The following is a 22,610-nucleotide window of genomic DNA, read 5'->3' on the forward strand; positions in this document are numbered from 1 at the left end:
ATATAGAAGTGAACCTCCTCCATCCTCACTGTAACCTGACTGTAAATGTATTTATGGAATATTATTGATTAGAACCTCATGAAGATCATTTATTATTTCATAATAATGTTGAACATAAACTCATTTGAAAGTCTTAGTTTCAGCCTATCCAACCCAGTCCATAAACCACTCCCGCCTCTGCTGTTTATTATCGTCTATCATCCTCCTGGTCCAGTGTTTTTCAACCTTGGGGTCAGTACCCCATGTGGGGTCACCTGGAATTCAAATGGGGTCACCTGAAATTTCTAGTAATTGATAAAAATTAAACTTACTAATAAAAAATACAATGTGATATCATGAATTGTGTGCAGATAACACGCCACTTTTAATTAGCATGTTATCTGTAAGCATAAGCTTTCAGCGTGTATTGTTACGCCACATAAAATAGCACACCATTAGCACAATTAGCGCTTAGATTTAGGGTAAGTGACTAGCACGATTAGCGGTTAGGGTTAGCGGCTAGCGCATTGACACACCATCAAATGGTGTTAAATAAGGATGAAAATGCGTACGTATAGCATGCCAAATGCAATAAACTGGCGTCACAATGTGTTTTCATGAGATCAGTCTGAAAAAATCTATGGTGAGTTGACAGAGACAATCCCAATCCATAAAACACATGACAAACACTGAGTCTGAAACTGCAGCACTGTGCTTCTGTTTGTGTCAAATGTTCACTGTGGTCAGTTTCAGATGCTGCAGCTCTTTCATAATTCATAGTTTCAGTTCTTGTTTGTTCAGTATTAATTGTCCTCCTTGTAAATCCCAGCTGGACTGACTGGACAGATCCTGACCTTTAATCTACACCTGGATTTACTGCCTCTGTCCACAATAATAGATTTTATATAGACTAAATGTCATTTAAAATTAACGTTTATTTGCAACATAGTATAGCAAACTATTGCATGATCAAAAACTAATTAATTTTAGGAAAAAAAGAAAGTCTCCATTTTGAATGTCTGTTGTCGCCAGAAATTTGTAATGTTAAAATGGGATCAGGAGTAAAAACAGGTTGGAGACCACTGTCCTAGTCCAGACCAGAGCCTGACTGATATGGGAATTTTGGAGCTGATACCGATAGTGATATTGGGGGCTAAAAAAAAGCTGATATCAATATATCAGCCAATATCCGATATTGGTTGATAACTGATGTATTGGTTGATATATGAAATAAGAACACTGATCTACACAGGATATAATAATCTTAGATAACTGTGAACAGGTGGATGAACAGTTGCATAAATCTGCGTTTATCTCACACAGATAATGAACCCAACTGTAAATCTCTGTAGAACAGTCAGATATTAAACTATCAATCAATCAAACTTTTCTTCTATAGCACTTTTCATACATGTTACATGCAGCACAAAGTGCTTCACAACAAAACCCCCCCACTGTCCCTCGGTTGGAAATAAAATACAAGCAACAAAGTAAAGTTTACAGTAAGGGTTTAATTAAAAGCTAGACTAAAAAGATAAGTTTTAAGTTTACTTTTAAAAATCTGAACACTGGCAGCGGACCTCAGGTCCTCAGGTCGGCTGTTCCATAGTTTGGGGCCATAAAAGCTGAATGAGGCCTCACCATGAGTCTTAGTGTGGACTCTAGGAACAGTTAACAGATGACTACCTGAGGACCTGAGGGTCCCAGAGGGCTCATATGTTAAAAGCAAATCAGATAAATAAATAGGGCTAAGACCATTAAGAGTTTTAAAAACCAATAAAAGTACTTTAAAATTGATCCTGAAGCTCACAGGAGCCAGTGCACAGACCTGAGCACTGGGGTCACATGTTCTGGTTCTGGTCCTCGTCAGCAGTCGGGCTGCAGAGTTCTGGAGCAGCTGCAGCGGCACAATGGTCTTCTGAGGAAGACCAGGAAGGAGAGCGTTACAAGAATCAATTCGACTCGTGACAAATGCATGTATCAAAGTCTGTGCACTGGCTCGACAGAGAAATGGTCGTACTCTGGCAATATTTTTGAAATGATAAAAACCAGTTTTGGTGACAGACCTGATGTGTGGCTCAAAGCTAAGCTCACAGTCTAGTGAAACACCCAGACTCTGAACCCTCTCAGAGGAGCCCAGTGAATGGGTTTGGAGCTCAGCTTCGAGCCTGTCCCTCTGAGCCTCAGGACCAACAGTTAAAACCTCAGTTTTGTCCTGGTTGAGCTGGAGGAAGTTTGCTGCCATCCAGGACTTAAAATCTAAAATGCAATTAAAAAGGGTGTCGATGGGGCTGAGGTCATCTGGAGACACGGCAACATAAAGTTGAGTGTCATCAGCATAACTATGAAAGTTAATGCCGTGTCTCCTGATGACCTGTCCTAGAGGCAGCATATAAAGGTTAAAAAGGGTTGGACCTAAAATTGACCCTTGGGGAACACCACAATCCATTTTGCACCTTTTTGATGAGTGTTCCCCAATACTAACATACAAATCCCTGTTTGTTAAAAATGATTCAAAGCAGTTAAAAACAGACCCAGACAGACCAACTGTGTTATGTAATCTGTCTAAAAGAATGTGGTGGTCCACAGTCAAACGCTGCCGTAAGATCCAACAGGACCAAGACGGCAAGCTTTTTGTTGTCCATGTTGGATCTAATGTCATTTAAAATTTGAACCAGTGCCGTCTCTGTACTATGGTGCGCTCTAAAACCAGATTGATAAAATTCTAAAATGTTGTTAGAATTAATAAAATCGTTGATCTGGTTAAAAACAATTTTCTCTAAAACTTTACTTAAAAACGGCAGGTTGGACACAGGTCTGTAGTTACTGGCAAGGGGGGGTCCAGTTTATGATTCTTGAGAAGGGGTCTGACCATGGCGGTTTTAAGAGCTGTTGGAAAGACCCCTGTCTGCAATGAATAATTTACATTAAGAACATCGTCATCTATAAATGAAAAAAACGATTTACAAAGAGAAGTGGGAATGGAATCTAAAAAGCAAGTGGTTGTTTTTAACTGTAAAACAACTTTGTTAAGACTCTCAGCATCAACCAGGGCAAAATTCTCCAAAGTAGCAGATGAAACCAGTGGATCTGAGACAAAAACCGTTGCCTGGCTGTAGATGCTGCAGGTCTGACCTGATAGACTGTATTTTACTGGTGAAGTGACTTAAGAACATATCACAGTTGGGCATATTTGACGGAGCACTGTTGTCGAAGATGGGGTTCATTACCGAGCTAAATGTGGAAAACAGGACCTTTGGATTATGGCGGTTGTCATTTATAAGTTTGGAAAAATATGAATGTCTTTCTTCCTTCAGACAGTTATTGTAGTTTTGAAGTTGTTCTCTGTAAATTTCATAATTGACTGTGATTTTATTCTTGCACCACTTTCTTTCTGCTTTCCTGCAATTTTTCTTGAGAATTTTATTTTTTTCATTTTTCCATGGGCAGTTTTTTATTTTACCCATTTTTACTTTTAAAGGGGCTACAGCATCAAGAGTAGATTTCAATTTATTATTAAAATTGTCAACAATAAAATCACAGGAAGAGGGTAAAACAGGACGAGGAATTTGGGTTAAAAATTTGAAGTCACTTCAGCAGTAAGATAACGCTTCTTGACAGTTTGTACAGACCGGGGAGGCTGAACAATAATACTGACATTAAAAAACACGCAAAAATGATCCGATAGGCCAACAGCCACAACACAGACAGGATCAGCAGAAATACCATATGTGATCACAAGGTCCAGTATGAGGCCTCTGCTGTGGGTTGTGAGACATGTTTAAAATCCATACAATTTAAAATATTTAAAAGTTCTGTTGCCAACAAGTCTGATTGATTATCAATGTGTAAATTAAAATCACCTACAATAATAATTTTCTCATATGTTGAGTGAGCGATGGACAGGAGATCTGAGAACTGACTGATAAAGAGTGTAGAGGGCATGGGGGGGGCGATAAATGCAGATAAAAAGAATATGAGGATTAATTAAAACCAGAGAGTGATACTCAAATGATGAGTAGTGATTAAAATAAACATTTTTGAAGCCGTATGAGGTGGAAAAGATTGTGGCTGTGCCACCTCCTCTTTTTCCTGTGCGGGATGAGTATGCGTAATTATAATCAGGAGGTGTGGTTTCATTTAAAGTTGCCGCTCCATCAGCGCCTGTCCATGTCTCCATTAAAAACATGCAATCTAAGTTCTTGTCAATAATCATATCATTAATTACAAAAGATTTACTAAACACATGATTAGATCCCTTCAGGACCTGGAGACTGAGGTCCAGCACTTACTGAGCTGTCCAGGAGATCCAGGTCAGATTGAAGTCCTTCAAAGTCCAAAGGCTGCTACAGCCAACCTGTTGGACATCACAGCACAGGGAGCACTGGTGCGCTCACAGTTTATGAATGCCTCCATGATGGATGCCCCTTCCAAGTCTTTTTTTTCAGCCTGGAGAGTAAAAATGGACAGAGGAAGGTTCTCCACTGCCTCCGCTCGGACGATGGCTGTGTACTGACTGAAGCAGCTGAGATGAGGAGGTACGCCACACGCTTTTATGAAAACCTGTTTAAAAGTGACTTTGTAGATGATCCAAAGCTGGAAGAAACTTTACTGTCAGGTTTGGCTCAGAGTCCTCAGACTCTCTGTTATCAGCTGATCTGACGGTGGAGGAGCTTCATGAGGCCCTCATGAGCCTGGCTAACGGTAAGGCTCCAGGTACTGATGGGATACCTGTGGGTTTTTATAAGACTTTCTGGTCTGTGATTGGACAGGACATGCTGGAGGTGTTCCAGGACAGTTTTAAAAATGGACTGTTGCCTCAGAGCTGTAGGAGGGCTGTGATCACCCTGCTCCCAAAGAAAGGAGACCTACAGGATTTAAAGAACTGGAGACCGGTCTGTCTGCTCTGTGGAGACTATAAGGTCCTGTCAAAAGCTCTGGCCTTGAGATTAAGAGAAGTGATGGCAGACATAGTTCAGGTTGAGCAGTCATACTGTGTGCCCGGCAGGTTAATGAGGGACAACATCACTCTAATTAGGCCTGCTGTGGACGTCTCTGGCTCTTTGGGCACAGATACTGGTCTGACTTCCATAGATCAGGAAAAGGCATTTGACCGGGTTGAACATCAGTATCTGTGGAAAACACTTTCTGCATTTGGGTTTAGCCAGGGTTTTATCGCCAGGATCCAGGTTTTGTACCGTGATGTTGTGAGTATACTGAAGATTAATGGTGGTCTAGCTGCGCCTTTCCATGTCCAAAGGGGGGTAGGACAGGGGTGCTCACTGTCAGGCATGTTCTATTCTGTGTCCATTGAACCTCTGCTGCACAGACTCAGACAGGACCTGACAGGAGTGTGTTTCCCTGGGTGTCCTGCAGCGGTCCAACTGTCGGCCTATGCAGATGATGTGATGGTGGTTTTAAACACACAGCCACTGATATTTTAGAGAAACCACATGAAGACCAGGGTTCAGTTCAGTCCGACTGTGGGTTGGGTAGTCTAGGGGGGGCACTCAGGGGCTCAGTCTGCCTTAATGTGGGTCTAACAGCAGCGTTGGACCTGGTTCTGAGGTGGGTTTGGTAAATATGGACGGTTGGTCAGGTTTTTATGAAGTGCTCAGAGTCCTGTAGGAAGGATCAGCGAGTGGAAACAGTGGAATATTAGGAGAGGACGGACTGTTTAACCCTTTCATGCATGAATTATGAGAACCTTCTTTGAGATTTTTTTCCTGAGAATTTTTATTCCTCTTTAGGCGAGAAAAAAAACAACAACTAAATTGAAATTTTTTTATGAACCTATTTTTCATGGAGTTACAAAAATGCCCACTCAGCTGGACACCATGTGTTTAATTTTTGAGGCAAAGAACATAATTTTTAAACTCATCATCAGAAAGTGATATCGTGTGTGAAAACTATGAAAAAAAAAACAAAAAATTTTGTCATGCAGCTAATTTGATGTTTTCTCACATTTTAACCTACTCTAATACTAATTATTACTCACTTCATGGAGATAATATGCAAAAAAAAACACCATTTTGAGTAAGAAAACTGTTAATTACAGTCTAATAAGAAGTAGCAATTGATTTACACTAAAACATGTTACTGCAGATCAAGTTTATCAAGAACAGCTAAGTTAGAGTAATAGTATGAATTGCAGTGTATGGGGTGATGCAAAAGCGTTCAGTGTTGGCTGATATGCAACTAAAACAACCATGAATGTACAAAAGAACAGCTGTCCACTGTAGTGACCTGTATGCATGAAAGGGTTAAAGAAGAGTTGTGCTGTGGACCCATCTCCTGCCCAAGGTTATTATCGTTAACGAAAACTAACGAAATGACGAAAATTAGAATTGAAAAAGCATTTTCCTTAACTGAAATAAAAACTATAACTAAAACAAAAAACAATAACTAACTGAAACTGTATTGTGTGTTCACAAAACTAAAATGGATAAAAATTATGGATAAAATTCCCTTTGTTTTCATCTTTGTCAATACATTTGAGCTCCACAAAGCTCAGCCTACAAGTGTTTTCATCGGAAATAGTGTTAAAGAGTAAATTCAACAATGAATAAAATTACTAAAATAAAATTCATTTACTCCAGAAGTAGCCCAGAAGGGATTTTGGAGTATGATTCCTCCAAAAGTACACAGTAAAAGTAGTTCATAGTATTTATTTTATTTTACCTTTATTTAACGAGGAAAACCTTACTGAAATTAAAAATCTCTTTTTCAAGTGTCCTGGCCCAAACGGGCAGCAGTTCATTAAATAGTTACAGACACAGACTTTCATACATAAAACGAATACATAAAAAGCACATAGACAGTCAAACCTTCCAAAGTCAACTTTGCAAAAAGTGCTCATGAAATGTAGACAAGGTGTGTCAGGTAAAACATCTGCAGACACACTGTCTCCCTCTCTAAGTCATACAACATCCTCTTAAGTGTCCAATGAAACCAAATCTTTAAGTTTCAGGTTTTTTTGTAGTTCATTCCAGGTAAACGGGGCCGCAAACCTGAAGGCCTTTTTCCCTGTTCAGTTCTAACTTTAGGAACAGACGACAAGAAAACAGGAAGACAACATTTGTGCTAATAGTATATGAAGTACCAATACCAAAAATACCAAATTGGTGAAATACTTATGGAGGAAAGTGATTTCATTTCATGTTAAAAATAGCCTTTAAACCATTTTAGCCAACTTATTTTACTGTAATTGTCAGATAAATAGTGCACATGAAAAAACACTAGGGTCTGGTTTGACCACAGAGAATATCCTGGTAAGTTAGCAGCACCGTTTAGCTTAGTTTAGCTTAGCTTAGATTATTTATCTCTGTTACATTTATTAGCTGAATGTAAGATGTTATCTGGAAGTGGATATGTCTAAACTCAGTCAGGATATGAAAGTTGTTCTGATATTAAACTGTAAAAACGTTTCATATGAGTTGAGTTGGGTTGTGCTGGAGCTAAGCTAAGCTAAGCTAACATGGAGGCTTTCCAAGCTAACATGGCGCCGTGTGTTCTACTGCTGTGGATGTGTTGACATATGACTGACATGGATTCAACCAGTTGGACTGAAATTCAACACTATTAAATGGGTACAGGTATTTGGATCCTGAAAACACAGCCCTTCTTAAATGTTGTCCAGTGTTAAAGGTAAATGTTTGTTCTGTGGACTGTCTTAGTAATGGTCTGTCCATTTGTGTTCAGGCTGGTTTTTGCTGGATTTTCTTCTGTGGACAGAACTGCTGCCTTCCCCTGGGACGCCGTCCTCAGGACAGACCAGGATGTTCATCTTTTCCATGGATGGAGGGAGGATCTGGATCAGTGGAACTGAAGGTCTGGATCAGACATTTGAATTTTCTACTTTTTTTTCTGCTTAGATTTCAGAGGTTTGAATTGGGCTCAACATATAAAAGTGAAAGGCTGTAAATGTTAGATTAGTAACTTTAAAGCTGAATGTCAGACACTGGGACACACTGAACTCATGAACACTGAAGGTGAACCTTAAACTGAAGAGGACAGTATTAGCTCCATCAGCAGTGAGTTGTCCAACTGAGACATGAGGACATGCACTGAGGACACATTCACACAGGAAACAGCTGGAGCTCCACTGGACTGGAAAGGCTCCTTGTCCTCCAGATGTTTAGTGTTCAACCAGTGTTGGAGCGTCTGTAGGACGAGCACAGGGACAGTTTTCTGATTCATCCAGTATTGTTCAAGTCCATTTCCACACTGTTTACTTCAGTGGAAGGTTTAAGATCATGATAAACTCAGTATCTGAACTGAATCTGCACACGGAAACATGTATTACCTGAGCGGAGCTGATCTGTATCATCACACACTTCCTGTTTTTCTGTCCGTACACGCATCACGAGGCTCGACGACAGCGTCAGCCAATCACCTATCAGCAACCAGGGACCACAGGAACCCAGTGTGGTTCGATTCTTTTCATCTGTGATATGGATCAGAAAAGTGAAGAGTAAAAAAACTGAACCCTCTGATATTGATCAGCAACTGTGTCCATCACAGTTGATTTACTTTTATTTATTTTTATATTGGTTTATACACCGTGTGCACAATTATTAGGCACCAAGGTTATTATCGTTAACAAAATGACAAAAACTAGAATTGTAAAAACATTTTCATTAACTGAAATAAATAAAAACTATAATTAAAAGAAAAAAACCATAACTAATTGAAACTGTATTGTGTGTTTACAAAACTAACTAAAACAGATAAAAATTATAGATTAAATTCCCTTCGTTTTCATCTTTGTCAATGTTGGATTGATATGAAATCGATTTATTTCGCTCTAGCAGTTTTCTCTGCTGTCACCATATGATATTTAAGGGTCCGTCACTTGTGTTCACTTGTGGTTTCCAGTCGTCTTCTGGTCCCCACTCTACCTGGAAACATGGAGACTAAAGTTGGGAGAAAGCAGCAGAGTCCTGTCTGGGATTTATTTGAATACGACCACAGAGAAGAAGAGAAAAAAAAAAAAAAAACTACAACTAAGCATTTAGAAAAAACTGAAAACTAATAAAAACTAGTAAACCTGCTCTAAAAACAAATTAAAATGAACTGAATTAGAGAAAAAAAGTCCAAACTAAATAAAACTAAACTAGAATGAAAAATCCAAAACTATTAGAACCTTGTTAGTAGCAGCAGATGAGTTCCTTCAACCACTCCATTTCCATCCACACTCATATGTGACTAGAACTCCACATTAGACTGTTCCATTTTCTACATTCAACCTTTTTGTAAATGATTGAATGGTTGCGTCCAGAAAACAGTGGTTGGGACTCATAGTGGAATATTTCTGCTCAAATATGTGAAGGCGTGTGACGTAGAAGCCCAACCACAGCAGAGGAGATGAGGAGATAAGAATGAGTAGGAACTGACTGGTGTCCTGAGGAAACACAGAGACAGAGAAGAGACGGAGCAGAGATGAGAGTGGACATGGAGCACACACTGATGGTCATCTGGATGTCCTTCTGGATTCAAGGTATGAGGGAGGGTGGACACACACACACACACACACACACACACACACACACAGAGCTGGAAGGGTTCATCTCCATGGTTACACATCTGTCATGTGTGTGTTTGATATCAGTCATAGCGTGTGCTGGTGGTCATGTGACTGTCCTAATGGTAAACAGGGGCGTAGAACTGCGTATGGACACTAGGGACACGTCCCTACCAATATCCATCCACTACTGTGTACTCACTATCAGTCCAACCGCTGTCCGGAGTGTTTAGGCAATGATTCTGGCACACAAAGGGTTAACAGTCGGTCTCTGCTAGAAGTCCCGCCTCTAACATAAATGTCGCTCTCCGATTGGCTCTGTGGTTTTGCTAACGTACATGTGATTGGCCGTCCCCGCTGTCACTCCATCTACTTGTCAAAGGAACCTGCTAGTTGGAGCGCTAACGTCAGTTTTCAGTCTGTTTGTATTTGTTCTGTCTGGGTCACATCAGCTAGACGGATTTGAATATGAGTGGAGTCATTTACATGGACATTTGGACATGTGTGTGTGTGTGTGGGTGTGTGTGTGTGTGTGTGTGTGTGCTCAGTAATTAGGATGTAAAGGATGTCAAAGAAAAGAAAACCGGACATAAGACACTTCTATAGGAGTCCCAGTGTCAGTTAGTTTAAGGGTCTAGAACTGTAGAGGCTCAACACAGATACTGAAGAAAAGACACAATTCAATGACAAACAGATACACTTTAAAAGTTACTTTACTTATTATTTTCATGTATTTCTGTAGAAGAGAGCAACTGTTTAAAAAACACAAATAAAGACAATTTGTGAAGGAAATACAATAAAACCTCAGATTCTAGATGTGATTTTATCCATATTTTTGGGAATAAATTCCATGTAATAATTGAAAGTAAAAGCCTTATTTGTTCAGACAGAAACTGAACCATCAAACTGTATGAACAGAGTATCCAGAATCTGTTCATATGACATGAATCAACATATTTGTGTCAGGAGACAGAGAGGAGGGAGGAGGAGGAGGTAGAAGAGGAGGGGGGAGGAGGGGGAGGAGGTAGAGGAGGAGAGGCAGGAGGAGGTAGAGGAGGGGAGGAGGAGAGGCAGGGGAGGGAGAGGAGGGAGGAGGAGAGGCAGGAGGAGGTAGAGGAGGGAGGAGGAGAGGCAGGAGGAGGTAGAGGAGGGAGGAGGAGAGGCAGGAGGAGGGAGAGGAGGGAGGAGGAGAGGCAGGAGGAGGGAGAGGAGGGAGGAGGAGAGGCAGGAGGAGGTAGAGGAGGGAGGAGGAGAGGCAGGAGGAGGGAGAGGAGGGAGGAGGAGAGGCAGGAGGGAGGAGAGGAGGGAGGAGGAGAGGCAGGAGGAGGTAGAGGAGGGAGGAGGAGAGGCAGGAGGAGGGAGAGGAGGGAGGAGGAGAGGCAGGAGGAGGGGAGAGGAGGGAGGAGGAGAGGCAGGAGGAGGGAGAGGAGGGAGGAGGAGGTGGCAGGAGGAGGGAGAGGAGGGAGGAGTTAGAGGAGTAGAGTCTGTAAATTCTCAGGTTCAGTTAAATAATGATGCATTTGTTTGTCATTAGAAACTTTGCAGAATGCATTAAATTCTTGTTTTGTCTTTAAATATTCACATATACTTTATAAACTTGTCAATTACTGAATTTTTTTCTGTGTTTGTTTGTTCGATCAGCTCGGCATGATGTGAAATTATGATTCCAAATGCAAACAAATATCAACTTTCAGGAGTTCTGCCTTGGAGCACTTTAGTGTCCACACTAGTGTCAGAATCAAACCTACTGCCTTGGTGTGTGTGTGTGTGTGTGTGTGTGTGTTTGATGTCAGTCCTAGCGTGTGCTGATGGTCATGTGACTGTCATGATGGTACCTGAGGCTCAGACTCAGATCAGTGTGAATCCAGTCAAATATTGTTGCTTTGTTGAATCCTGTCTGTTCCAACAGTGTCAGAGCTGATTCAGCAGGAGGAGCTGCTGACTGGGTCCATTACTGCCTTCTGTCATAGATACCATGGGATAAACCACTGAACATGTGTGTTGTGCTTTCATCAGCCTCAGGTTCTGTCTTTAACTTTTCAACCCTGGGGTTGGGACCCCATGTGGGGTCGCCTGGAATTTCTAGTAACTGATAAAAAAAAAAAAACAACAACTTACTAATAAAAAATATAGGACATTTATGTGTCAAATGTTCATTTTGGTCCATTTCAGATGCTGCAGCTCTTTCATAATTCATAATTTGATGTAATGTTTGTTCAGTATTAATTGTCCTCCTTGTAAATATAAACTGGACTGTCTGGACAGATCCTGACCAAGGAAAATCAAATTCTCCCTTTGTGCAGTAATCTACACCTGGATTTACTGCCTCTGTCCACAATAATATACAGTATATAGACTGAATGTCCTCTAACATTAATGTTTATTTCTAAGATAGTATAGCAAACTATTACAGGATCAAAAAACAAATTTTAGCCAAAAAAAAGTCTCCGTTTTGAACATCTGGATCACTAGAAATTTGTGATGTTAAAATGGGGTCAGGAGCCAAAAAAGGTTGAAAACCACTGATTTAACTGGTCTGTGTTGGATTTGTGGATCAGGATCAAACACATCCATGTTGTGTTTCCTCTCAACACACACCAGTACATGAAGAGTCTGAAGCACCTTTACTGATCCACTTCCTGTTTGTCACAGCAGCTGCTGATTCCAGCTCTGTGATTGGTTCCACAGTCTATCTGTCATCTGCTGTTCCACAATCCACTGACAGAACCTGTTCAACTCAACATGTGGGTTCAGATGATCCAAGTATGAGTTGAATCAGTCCAGATCAGTTCTGCTTCAGTGTTTTTAGAATTCAACCATCAAACATAAACTGAACAATAATCAGTTTCATCAAGTCTGGGTTTATTTCAGCTGATTCATGAACGATTCCTCCAGTTGGACTGATCCTGCTCAACCTAAATGTGTCAGTTTCATCTTGTGGTGGTTCATCTGCTGCTGTTCAATCATGTCATAGATTTGGATTTGAACCTTCATCTGTGTCTCATGTGCTGCTTTGGTATTTAGACGCCGTTTGTCAAAGTCAAAGCACAAACACAGTTCAGACAGATTTGGATCCAACCTGATCAGCCTCAGTTTCCTGTTTGGTTCCTCATGTGGACATGTTGGAGTTCTAATCCCAGTCTTGTCCTGTTTTCATGGCTGTCCTTTGTGTTTTTCCTGCAGGGCTCCTGTCTGAAAACAACAGCACTTCAACAGGTAAGAAATGCACAAAGGAGGGATGTGAACTGGGCTGAAGCTGAACATCCTGGTTCAGGTGGTTTTCATCTGAACAAACTGGAGCCAATGCAGAGGATTCAGGAAGGATGGGTTTACAGAAGCTCCACTGAGCACGCTCAGCTCCTGTTCCTGACATTTGGACAAGTGTGGCTTTAAAGATCCACAAGTGAAGGAAACACTGACAAACAGGAGCAGACTGAGCCATTCAATTCACTGACTGAATGAATGAGGGATGAACTGAGTCCGTTTGGACACAAAATCTGTCAGTGGGACTGAAAACACTGTTCACACATGGAAACCACATGTGCTCAAGAATCCAGTCCATGTGGTCCACATGGGCTGGGCTGGTTCTGGACTGGACTCTGACTGGTCTGTCTTATTTCTACAGGGGCGGTCCACTTCAGGTTGGTGGGAGGAGCCAGTCGTTGTCATGGTGACCTGGAGATGAAACGACAGGATGGAAACTGGAAACCAGTGAATGGGTTTAACTGGTACAGGAAGTTAGGAAACAGAGTCTGTGCAGAACTGGACTGTGGATCTGCAGTTTCACTGAGAGACAGAGGGACTGATTCAGTTACAGATAGTTGGAGGATCAGTTCAGACTGTGATGAATCTGAACTGAGGAACTGTTTTATATCTACTTCATCTCTCTCTTCTCCCCTGGAGCTGAATTGTTCAGGTAAGAGCATGAACACTGAACCCTAACCCTTCCACTGTCACTGTGGGCTCCAGACTCTGTGGACTCTCAGATCCGGGTCAGTCCAAGACTTCATCTCGGATTTAATGTGAACTCACACAAACTGAGCAATACTATAATATCCATGTCCACAAACAAACAACTGATGAACATCATGTCACACAGAAGAAACAAACACATATGAATGTGAGTCCACTACAGTCCACTAGAGTCCAGTAAAATCCAATATACAGTCCAAGCCCCAGACCCTGGTCTTCTCCAGTCCACTACAGTCCAGTCAAATCCACTATATAGTCCAAACCCCAGACCCTGGTCTACTCCAGTCCACTACAGTCCAGTCAAATCCACTATATAGTCCAAACCCCAGACCCTGGTCTACTCCAGTCCACTACAGTCCCTTAGAGTCCACTTCAGACTCTATTCTTATTCCAGTCTTCTTCCATCTGTGTCCACAGACTCTGTCAGACTGGTCCATGGGTCCAGTATGTGTTCAGGCAGACTGGAGGTCCGGTCTAACCAGTCCGGGTCCTGGTCCTCAGTGTGTGAAGGACACTTGGACCTTCGTGGTGCCCAGGTGGTCTGTAGGGAGCTGGGCTGTGGGGCTCCTGGGCTCCTCCAGGGGGCGCTCTCTGGAGCAGCGGAGGCTCCTGTGGTGCAGACGTTCACCTGTGAAGGCCATGAGTCTGCTCTGCTGGACTGTGGAAGCTCAGGGGCACAGACCTGCTCATCTGGAACAGCTGTAGACCTTACCTGCACAGGTGGGCGGAGCTTTGACTGACACCAGCTGACATCAGTTCACTCACTTTGAGCTCATTTATCTGTCACTTGTATTTGATCAGATCCTGATGATGTCAGACTGGTGGGAGGAGCCAGTCGCTGTAACGGTAAAGTACAGATCAAACAACATGGAGAATGGAGAGACGTGGGATATGGTTATAATCCCTTTGACCCCTGGACCCTGAAGACAGCAGATTTCATATGTCGTCGACTGGACTGTGGATCTGCTGTTTCTGTGAGAGAATCTGGTTCATATGTTCCTGTGTGCCTCATCAGCCCCACCTGTCTTCTCTCTACATCTGCACTGATGGACTGCGTGAGAATATATCCTAACCGCAGAGGCTTCCCCCTGTCCCTCACCTGTTCAGGTAAGTCTACTGATGATGGTCCTGGTTCTGTCCCAGTTCTTCCATGAGCCATTCAGGTGTGTTTGATCTGAGCTGGGTCAAACCAGACCCAGTCAGACCAGGTCCACACATTGGACAGTTGGACTGAACCATCAAACACATGCAGCTGAATTCAGTTCCAGTCCATGAACGTGGTCACATGACTCTGCTTTCCAACAGGCTGTTGAACAGCTCAGAAGGACAGAGTCCATTAGTTTGAACTGGACTTTGTGTTGGTCCATGTGCTCTTTTTCCAGCTCTATGTGGGTCTGCTGGACTCTGAGGACCCCATGGAAACATCACTGACACTAAAGCATGTCCTTAAATGCAGATGTTCGACATGAGCCACATGTTTCCAGTGGTCTGAGATGAACCAGTGCACAGGTCACTGATCAAACCCACTGCATTATGGTGCATTCACTGACCACTGGGATTGTGTGGTTGCCTTTGAACAGGACCCCACTCACACATACTGAATGTTCAGTCTGACTTCAGAATGACTGTGTGTCCACCAGCGCTGACGTTCAACTAACTCTAACCTGTGACTGAGGATCCACAGAGTGGACCTGAGGCCTGTTTGAGTCCAGTCTGAATGTAAGCCCAGAAACAGACTCTGCGTTGGTTTAGCCTCTGCGTTCGCTGACCCATCGTTAGCTCACTATTTGTGTTGAAGGGTGCTAACGGTGCGTTCACTATTTAACCCAGAAACAAAACCCTGGAGTCCAAAGCGCCGAGCCGTACAGGGTGTTTCCTGGAAACAGATGGATCTGACACTGTTTATGGTACTGACATCCACAAAACCACAGTTTTGCCCTCAGTGTCCGTTTGAAAAAGGCATCTAATGTTGTCTGTGGAATAGAAATGCTGTCGTTTCAAGGGTTTGTGTGGATGGATAGGATGGAGATGGAAGATGGATTTCCCCTCATACCTGCACTTGACAAATTCTAAACACACATTCCTATGTTAAACGTCATTGGTGTAGACACTTGTCATTCAAACATGTCTGAACAATGGGGAAGCATCTGCCTACTGTGGGATGTTTGTGTCAAAATGTTTTAATCAAAAAAAAAAAAAAAAAAAAAAAAGACTTCAAAACTGTTTTCACTTCAAAGAAAATATTTTTTTTGATCGAAGTGATATTTTTTTGGGATTGAATAATATAGACACAAATATCCTACCCTAATATGGCCCAGATACTAAAAGATGACTTCAATAAAAAAAATATATTTTCAATCAAAAAATAAACTCACTTCAATCAAAAAAAAAACTTTTCAATCAAAGAAAACAAGTGTTCAAATACAATTTTTTGGATCTAATTTTTTTTTTTTTAACACTTTTTTTCTTTGATTGAAAAGGTTTCTTTTGATTGAAGTGAAGTTTTTTTTTTTTATTGAAAATATTTTTTGGTTAAGGCAACTTTGCTTTTGTTTAATTAATAAAGACACAAATCTCCCTCCATACTCATTCAGCACTAAAGGGCCTTTTATTGGTGTGTTCTGTGTTCTGCTGTTTTCTTTGAGGACGTTGTGGTTCTGCTTGAACTGGTCCATGAGTCCAGTTTAGTTCCTGTGTCACTAATGACTGACAGGAGGCTTTGACAGAGTCCACCCTCACACCCCCGTCTGTCCAGGGGCTTTTGTGTCTTTAAACGTGTGTGTGTTGTTGTGGGTCCACAGACTCTGTCAGACTGGTCCATGGTTCCAGTCTGTGTTCAGGCAGACTGGAGGTCCGCTCCAACCGGTCCTGGTCCTCAGTGTGTGAAGAGGATTTGGACCTGAACGATACCCAGGTGGTCTGTAGGGAGCTGGGCTGTGGGGCTCCTGGGCTCCTCCAGGGGGGGCTCTATGGAGAGGGGGAGGCTCCAGTCTGGACCAGTGAGCTCCAGTGTGAAGGAAATGAGTCTGTGGTCCTGGACTGTAGGAGGTCCAGCTCAGCTGGGAAGACCTGCTCACCTGGAACAGCTGCAGGACTCACCTGTACAGGTACCAAGGGGGCGTGGCTTTCATATGACAGACTTTTACACGTCTAATGAGAGAAGAGGATAGCACAGGTCAGTCCTTCCTACAGTCGTTGAAATACAGAACAGGTCACAGGAACCCCCCCCCCATATGACACCATGTGCAGATATAATGTAAATATGAATATAATATTACATTTAAATCTAAATTATATAAATACTTATAAAAATAGCAGATTTTCCTTTTTCATGCTTCTTATCTTACCTTTCCTTATCTTTCTTGGACTCCTTTCTTAGTCTGTGTAGTTCTCATTTGTCCAGGTCATGGTTCTTCTGGGTTCTACTGGACTGCTTCAGCTCTTTTGTAAATGTTTCGTCTCTCTTCGTCTCTTGGATGACAGTCCAAAACATGTTCTAAACAGCTGAACCAGTCCTCCTGTCTTTGTGTCTCTGCTCAGATCCAGGTGGGGGTCAGGTTGGTGGGACAGCCGAGGCCGCTGTGCTGGTACTTTGGAGATCCAACACCAGGGACAGTGTGAGACCAGTAGCAGACCTGAGTAAAGGACTGGGACCTGAACGTCTGGATCTGCTGTGTGTCAGTATCTGGACTGTGGATCAGTTGTTTCAGTCAACAACACAGATGAATTCTCCAGACAGACCTGTGTGGTTGGGTCTCAGTTCCTTGTGTAAAGCTGACATCTGGATCCCAGGGACGTGTTGAACTACATGATCCCTTTAATCGCTCCTCTGCTGTGGACGTGGTGTGTTCAGGTACAAACGGACACCAAACTGTCTGAACTGAATTCTCAGTGACCAGATGGTTCTGACTCTGATGTTTAAAGTTCCATCGAATGAATCTGTTCATTTCATCAGTTGATATTTTGTCTCAGTTCATTGTTTTTTTCGGTCAAATGTGTCAAATATTGACCTTTGACCTATGGGAACGTCCAGATCCCAAATGAACGTCTTCATTTGGACCAAGATGAGGCTGAAAACACAACAGATTTCCCATTAGTCTCATTAGGACAAAAGGACCAAATGTTGACATGTGAGACTCTAAAGCACCACATGTGCTGTCCTTTTTTACCCATATGCCTTTGAAGGTCGCTGTGCTCTAAATGAGCCATTCCTCCTGTTTCATTGGTCAGGTGTTCATCCCATCCCAAACTCCATGTGGATCAGATCATCTGTGTCTCTGAGGAGGATGGATTCTCTGACTGCTGTTATGTGCTCATGTGTGCTGCTTGGTCCAATCATGTCTCTGTGTGTGGACGATCTGCTGCCTCAGACCCAAATCCTCCCTGTCTGACGGGGTCTTTGAGGTCTACCGGCAGGGGTTCCGGGTGCTGGTGTTCTCCGACTTCACCGTCACCTGCTCCGTCCGACCGCAGTACCCAGGAGGCTCCTTCCGGCTGATCTCCGACACCACGAAGCCCCTGAACCTCACCCTGCCGGCCGTCAATCACTCCACCCACTTCCTGTTGTCTTCCATGGGCTACGCCCACCGAGGGAACTACACATGTGTTTATCACGTGGACGTTTATAACCGCAGCTTCACGTCGTCTCAGAGCCCCGCCCTCTATCTGACTGTGGGAGGTAACGTCAGGACAAACGCACACAAAACACCCACAATGCATCAGTAACAGTCACATGACCATGTTCCACAACATTCCCAGTGAGCAGAGTGAACAGGTGTGAGCAGAACCACGATGGTAGAACTGAGATCAGGTAAAGCCGGTCCAGTTGAACCTGTCAGAGACTGGGCTGAACCAACAAACACTCCTTTAATCTGAGCTCAGTTCAAAGCACAGCTGAGTTTAAACCCAGGTTTAAAGCCAGTCCATCCAGTTGAATGTGAAGAACAGCTAGTGTCCACAGTTCAAGGTGCATCTGTACATGTGTGTGTGGTCCACATGTCCAGGGTCTAGAGGGGGTCATGGTGGATCAGTAGATAGATAGATGGATAGATAGATAGATAGATAGATAGATAGATAGATAGATAGATAGATAGATAGATAGATAGATAGATAGATAGATAGATAGATAGATAGATAGATAGATAGATAGATAGATAGATAGATAGATAGATACTTTATTGATCCTGAGGGAAATTCCAGTATTCCTCAGTTTTGCATACAGCACTAGAAGACAAACACAGACAGACCCAAACCCAACAGTGGGTTAGTACAGGTTGACATTCCGGATCGTATATCTACTCTCAAAGACACTTGCTAAAGAACTACCTCTAAAAGGGCTTCCTGTACAAAACTGTAAAGAAAGACTTGTGATTGTATTTACACATTTCAGGGCATTGATATAAAGTGTAACAGTGATTTTAGTGTTCTAGTCTGGTTTGAAAAGTGGCTGTCGTCCAACTACATAAGGTGTTTGGATATTTTAAAGTCACATTGGATCAGTCCTAATGTGGTCATGATTGAGACCGACACCCCCCCCCCCCAACCACTCAGTGATGAGTTGTACAGTCTGATGGCCAGGGGGATGAAAGAGTCCAAATGCTGTCAGGTATTTGATCAGGCACCTGTGTGGGCAGCACTTTGGAAGCATTTTTGGTGTTCGTTGATTGGAAGCTCCAAAGACGAGTTCAGGACGCACTTGGTCTCAGTTTAAGAATTTATTCTGATCACATGTGAAACCTAAATGCCAGCGCTGGTCTTTCTGGACAAGGGCTCCCGCAGAAACTCAAGTAGCAAAAGGCCTGAATTCTGGGTCCGATCGATAATTATCTTCTCGGATTTCTCCACCCCGAACAATAGGTTGGACTTCACAACGTCATCTGACTGCGTCTTCTGATTGGACCTCACCTATTGACGCCACTCGCCGACCGTCAGTTTATGTCTTTGCTACTAGAACGTGCTACGCAAAGTGTTGGGATTGTTGTCGTAGACGTGTATCTATTGGAGTGCGAGTTCCCAGCCTTTGTAGACACAACATCTTCTCCAGCGAACAGAACTGACCCTGAACTTATCAGTAGTGACGTCCATGAGTTGAACTGGGAGGCAAGCTTCACCAGTAGAGAAATACATGAGGTGACTGGGACACTTTAGAGCAGCTCACAGCAAAACTGGATTTATTCAAGAGTTATTCTTCCACGTGAACTGAGATCAATGTTCAAACAGTACTATGTGTACGTGGATTAATCATGTCATTTATATCGCTGTGTACAAATCTTAATCATCTGAGTGTTTCAATTGTATTTTACGGTCAATGTGCTTTCAAAAACATCAGATATGGTCCTCAGATATCGGCTGTAGATATGGGTGACGGTCTGAGCACATTGTCCAAAATGGGCGTGGGCCTCAGACTGACCCCTGTGGGTGGACCTGGACTCAGGACCTTGTTGCTGTGAGGCCACAGTGCTGTCCACTGCACCAGCGCCACCACCAGGACTGAACAGGTTCTGTTCCAACACTAACAGTTGTGTGTGTGTGAACTCAACTCCCATTTGGACCCAAATCCAACTGCAGTCTGAACTCAAACACACAATCCCACTGAGCTCAGCACAAACAGCCTCATGATGGGAATGTGTTCTGTTAGTGCAGATGTTCTTCACACTGAATATGTTCTATCAGTAGATGTGCATGTGTTCCATCAGTAGATGTGCATGTGTTCCATCAGTAGATGTGCATGTGTTCCAGCTGTTGATTGGATCAGTTCTGTTCACACTGTGATTAGCAGAATAGTGTCAAACAGATGCAGTTTGTCAGCTTTTCCAGACGTCAGGACTCTTCAGCTCCACTCTGATGGTTATTGTTGTTGTTGTTGTTGTGTTTCAGACTTGGTGAGAAATCTGATCATCAGGGTGGTTCTGGTCCACTTCATCCTGATCACGGGGATCATTTTCCTCTACTTCTACTGTCGGGTCAGTTCACAGCTTTATTCAACACTAACACACTTGAACGCTGACATGGGACGCTTCTGCCAAACTGGGTTTACCTCCAACATCTGACACATGTGTTTGTGCAGCTTTACCAGACTCATGGTGTGGACATGACAATCACAGAATAATGGATGATAATGGAATAAAGACCGATCACACAATAACAGCTGATCGCAGAATAACGGTCCCGAACCCATAACGTAATAACTTATTATGTTATTGCCCTGGTAAAGAAAAATTCTTTGCAAATGTAATAAGTGAGGTAATAGCAGAAAATTATATGAATATAACTGTATTTAAGTTTGATTTATTAGAGAGAACTGTGATAAAATCAGAGAGAGAGGGAGAGATTTTTTTTACTAGGCCAATAACGTACGGCCAAAAGTTATTCCGTTCTCGGTGGTTCTTCCGTCATCAGTCTTTATTCCATCATTGGGGGTTATTCCATTATTGGTGGTTCTTCCATCATCGGTGGTTCTTCCGTTATTGGTGGTTCTTCTGTTATCGGTCATTATTACGTTATCGGCCGTTATTCTGTCATCAGTCTTTGTTCCGTTCTCGGTGGTTCTTCCGTCATTGGTCGTTCTTCCATTCTCGGTGGTTCTTCCGTTCTCAGTGGTTCTTCCGTCATTGGTCGTTCTTCCATTCTCAGTGGTTCTTCCGTTCTCGGTGGTTCTTCCGTCATTGGTCGTTCTTCCATTCTCTGTGGTTCTTCCGTTCTCGGTGGTTCTTCCGTCATTGGTCGTTCTTCCATTCTCGGTGGTTCTTCCGTTCTCAGTGGTTCTTCCGTCATTGGTCGTTCTTCCATTCTCGGTGGTTCTTCCGTTCTCGGTGGTTCTTCCGTCACTGGTCGTTCTTCCATTCTCAGTGGTTCTTCCGCTCTCGGTGGTTCTTCCATTCTTGGTGGTTCTTCCGTTATTGGTGGTTCTTCTGTTCTAGGTTGTTCTTCCGTTCTCGGTCGTTCTTCCGTTTTCTGTGGTTCTTCCGTTCTTGGTCGTTCTTCCGTTATCAGTGGTTCTTCTGTTATCGGTGGTTCTTCCGTTCTCGGTGGTTCTTCCGTTATCAGTGGTTCTTCCGCTCTCAGTGGTTCTTCTTCATGGTGCTTTTCCACCGTCCAACACCAATGTCCTTCATGTGTTTGTTGAATGGTTTGACAGGTTGAACTGGGCTGGGTTTCATCTGGAAAATGTCCACACAGATGAGATCACATGACTCAGGTCATGTGACGGTCTAAAGCTAAAACCTGGAGGGACTGAGGATGGGAATTCCAGTCTGTGGAGTCCAAGTCCTGGATTTAGTCGGTCCACCTCCTGTCTGTTCCAGTCCACCAGGAAAATCCAGACAAACAAACACTGAGACTGAACGTCTGTGTGCTTTCAGAGTGTCCCATGTCAGCAGCATTTACCTGATCAGCTGATTGGATTCAGTGTTTGAATGGACTGGACATGGACTCCCACACACATGAGTGACAGCAGCACATGATGATGACATGTTTGTTTCAGGCCAGTAGGGGGCGCTTCACACTGAAGATACGGAAGACAGGATGAGATACACGACCACAGACACAGTCTACGACCACAGTCTACGTCCACAAAACACCATCCTTCTGACTTAACCTACTGATGATGTGTGATAAACCTGTCAGATTTGTTTTTAGTCCAATGTCCTGAAGGTCCGATGGACGACTGGGATCAGCTGTGGTCCATAAACAGTTTTTCCAGAACCTTCTTCCCCAAAACTGTCGATTAGAATGAGTTGGTATTTGTTGTGGAACATCTTTGGGCTAAGGTCTACCAAGTTGTTCACAGAATCGGGAAATATTGATTTGTGAATTAATATGAATTTTTAAAAATTTTCTAAATCCCCATTGGTTTATAATGGGACCCATTTCAAAGTGTTATAAATTGAAACAGTTGAAGATATTGATCTAATTACTATTGATAATAGATAGGAAGTCATATATGGGCTTTAATTTGGTGCAGTGACCTTTGACCTGGAGTGACCTTGAAAGGTCAAGCAAATGTCAATTAATGTCTTTGAATATGAACTACAAGACCCTTGGTCATTATATATATATATATATATATATATGTGTGTGTGTGTGTATGTTAGGGCTGGGCAAGTTAACGCGTTATTACAGCGTTAACACATTCATT

The 22,610-nt window shown here is 42.8% G+C and overlaps 1 long non-coding RNA gene across 1 annotated transcript; it reads left to right on the forward strand.

The window, feature by feature from the left end:
- Window positions 1-18,097: 18,097 nt before the first annotated feature.
- On the forward strand, window positions 18,098-22,090 carry LOC115411476 (uncharacterized). The gene is made up of 3 exons (XR_003934219.1): window positions 18,098-18,152; window positions 20,351-20,436; window positions 21,957-22,090. It is a non-coding gene; the product is annotated as an uncharacterized LOC115411476 (long non-coding RNA).
- The last annotated feature ends 520 nt before the right edge of the window (window positions 22,091-22,610 follow it).

This window comes from Sphaeramia orbicularis, chromosome 20 (genome assembly GCF_902148855.1).
Source record: "Sphaeramia orbicularis chromosome 20, fSphaOr1.1, whole genome shotgun sequence".
NCBI lineage: Eukaryota > Metazoa > Chordata > Actinopteri > Kurtiformes > Apogonidae > Sphaeramia > Sphaeramia orbicularis.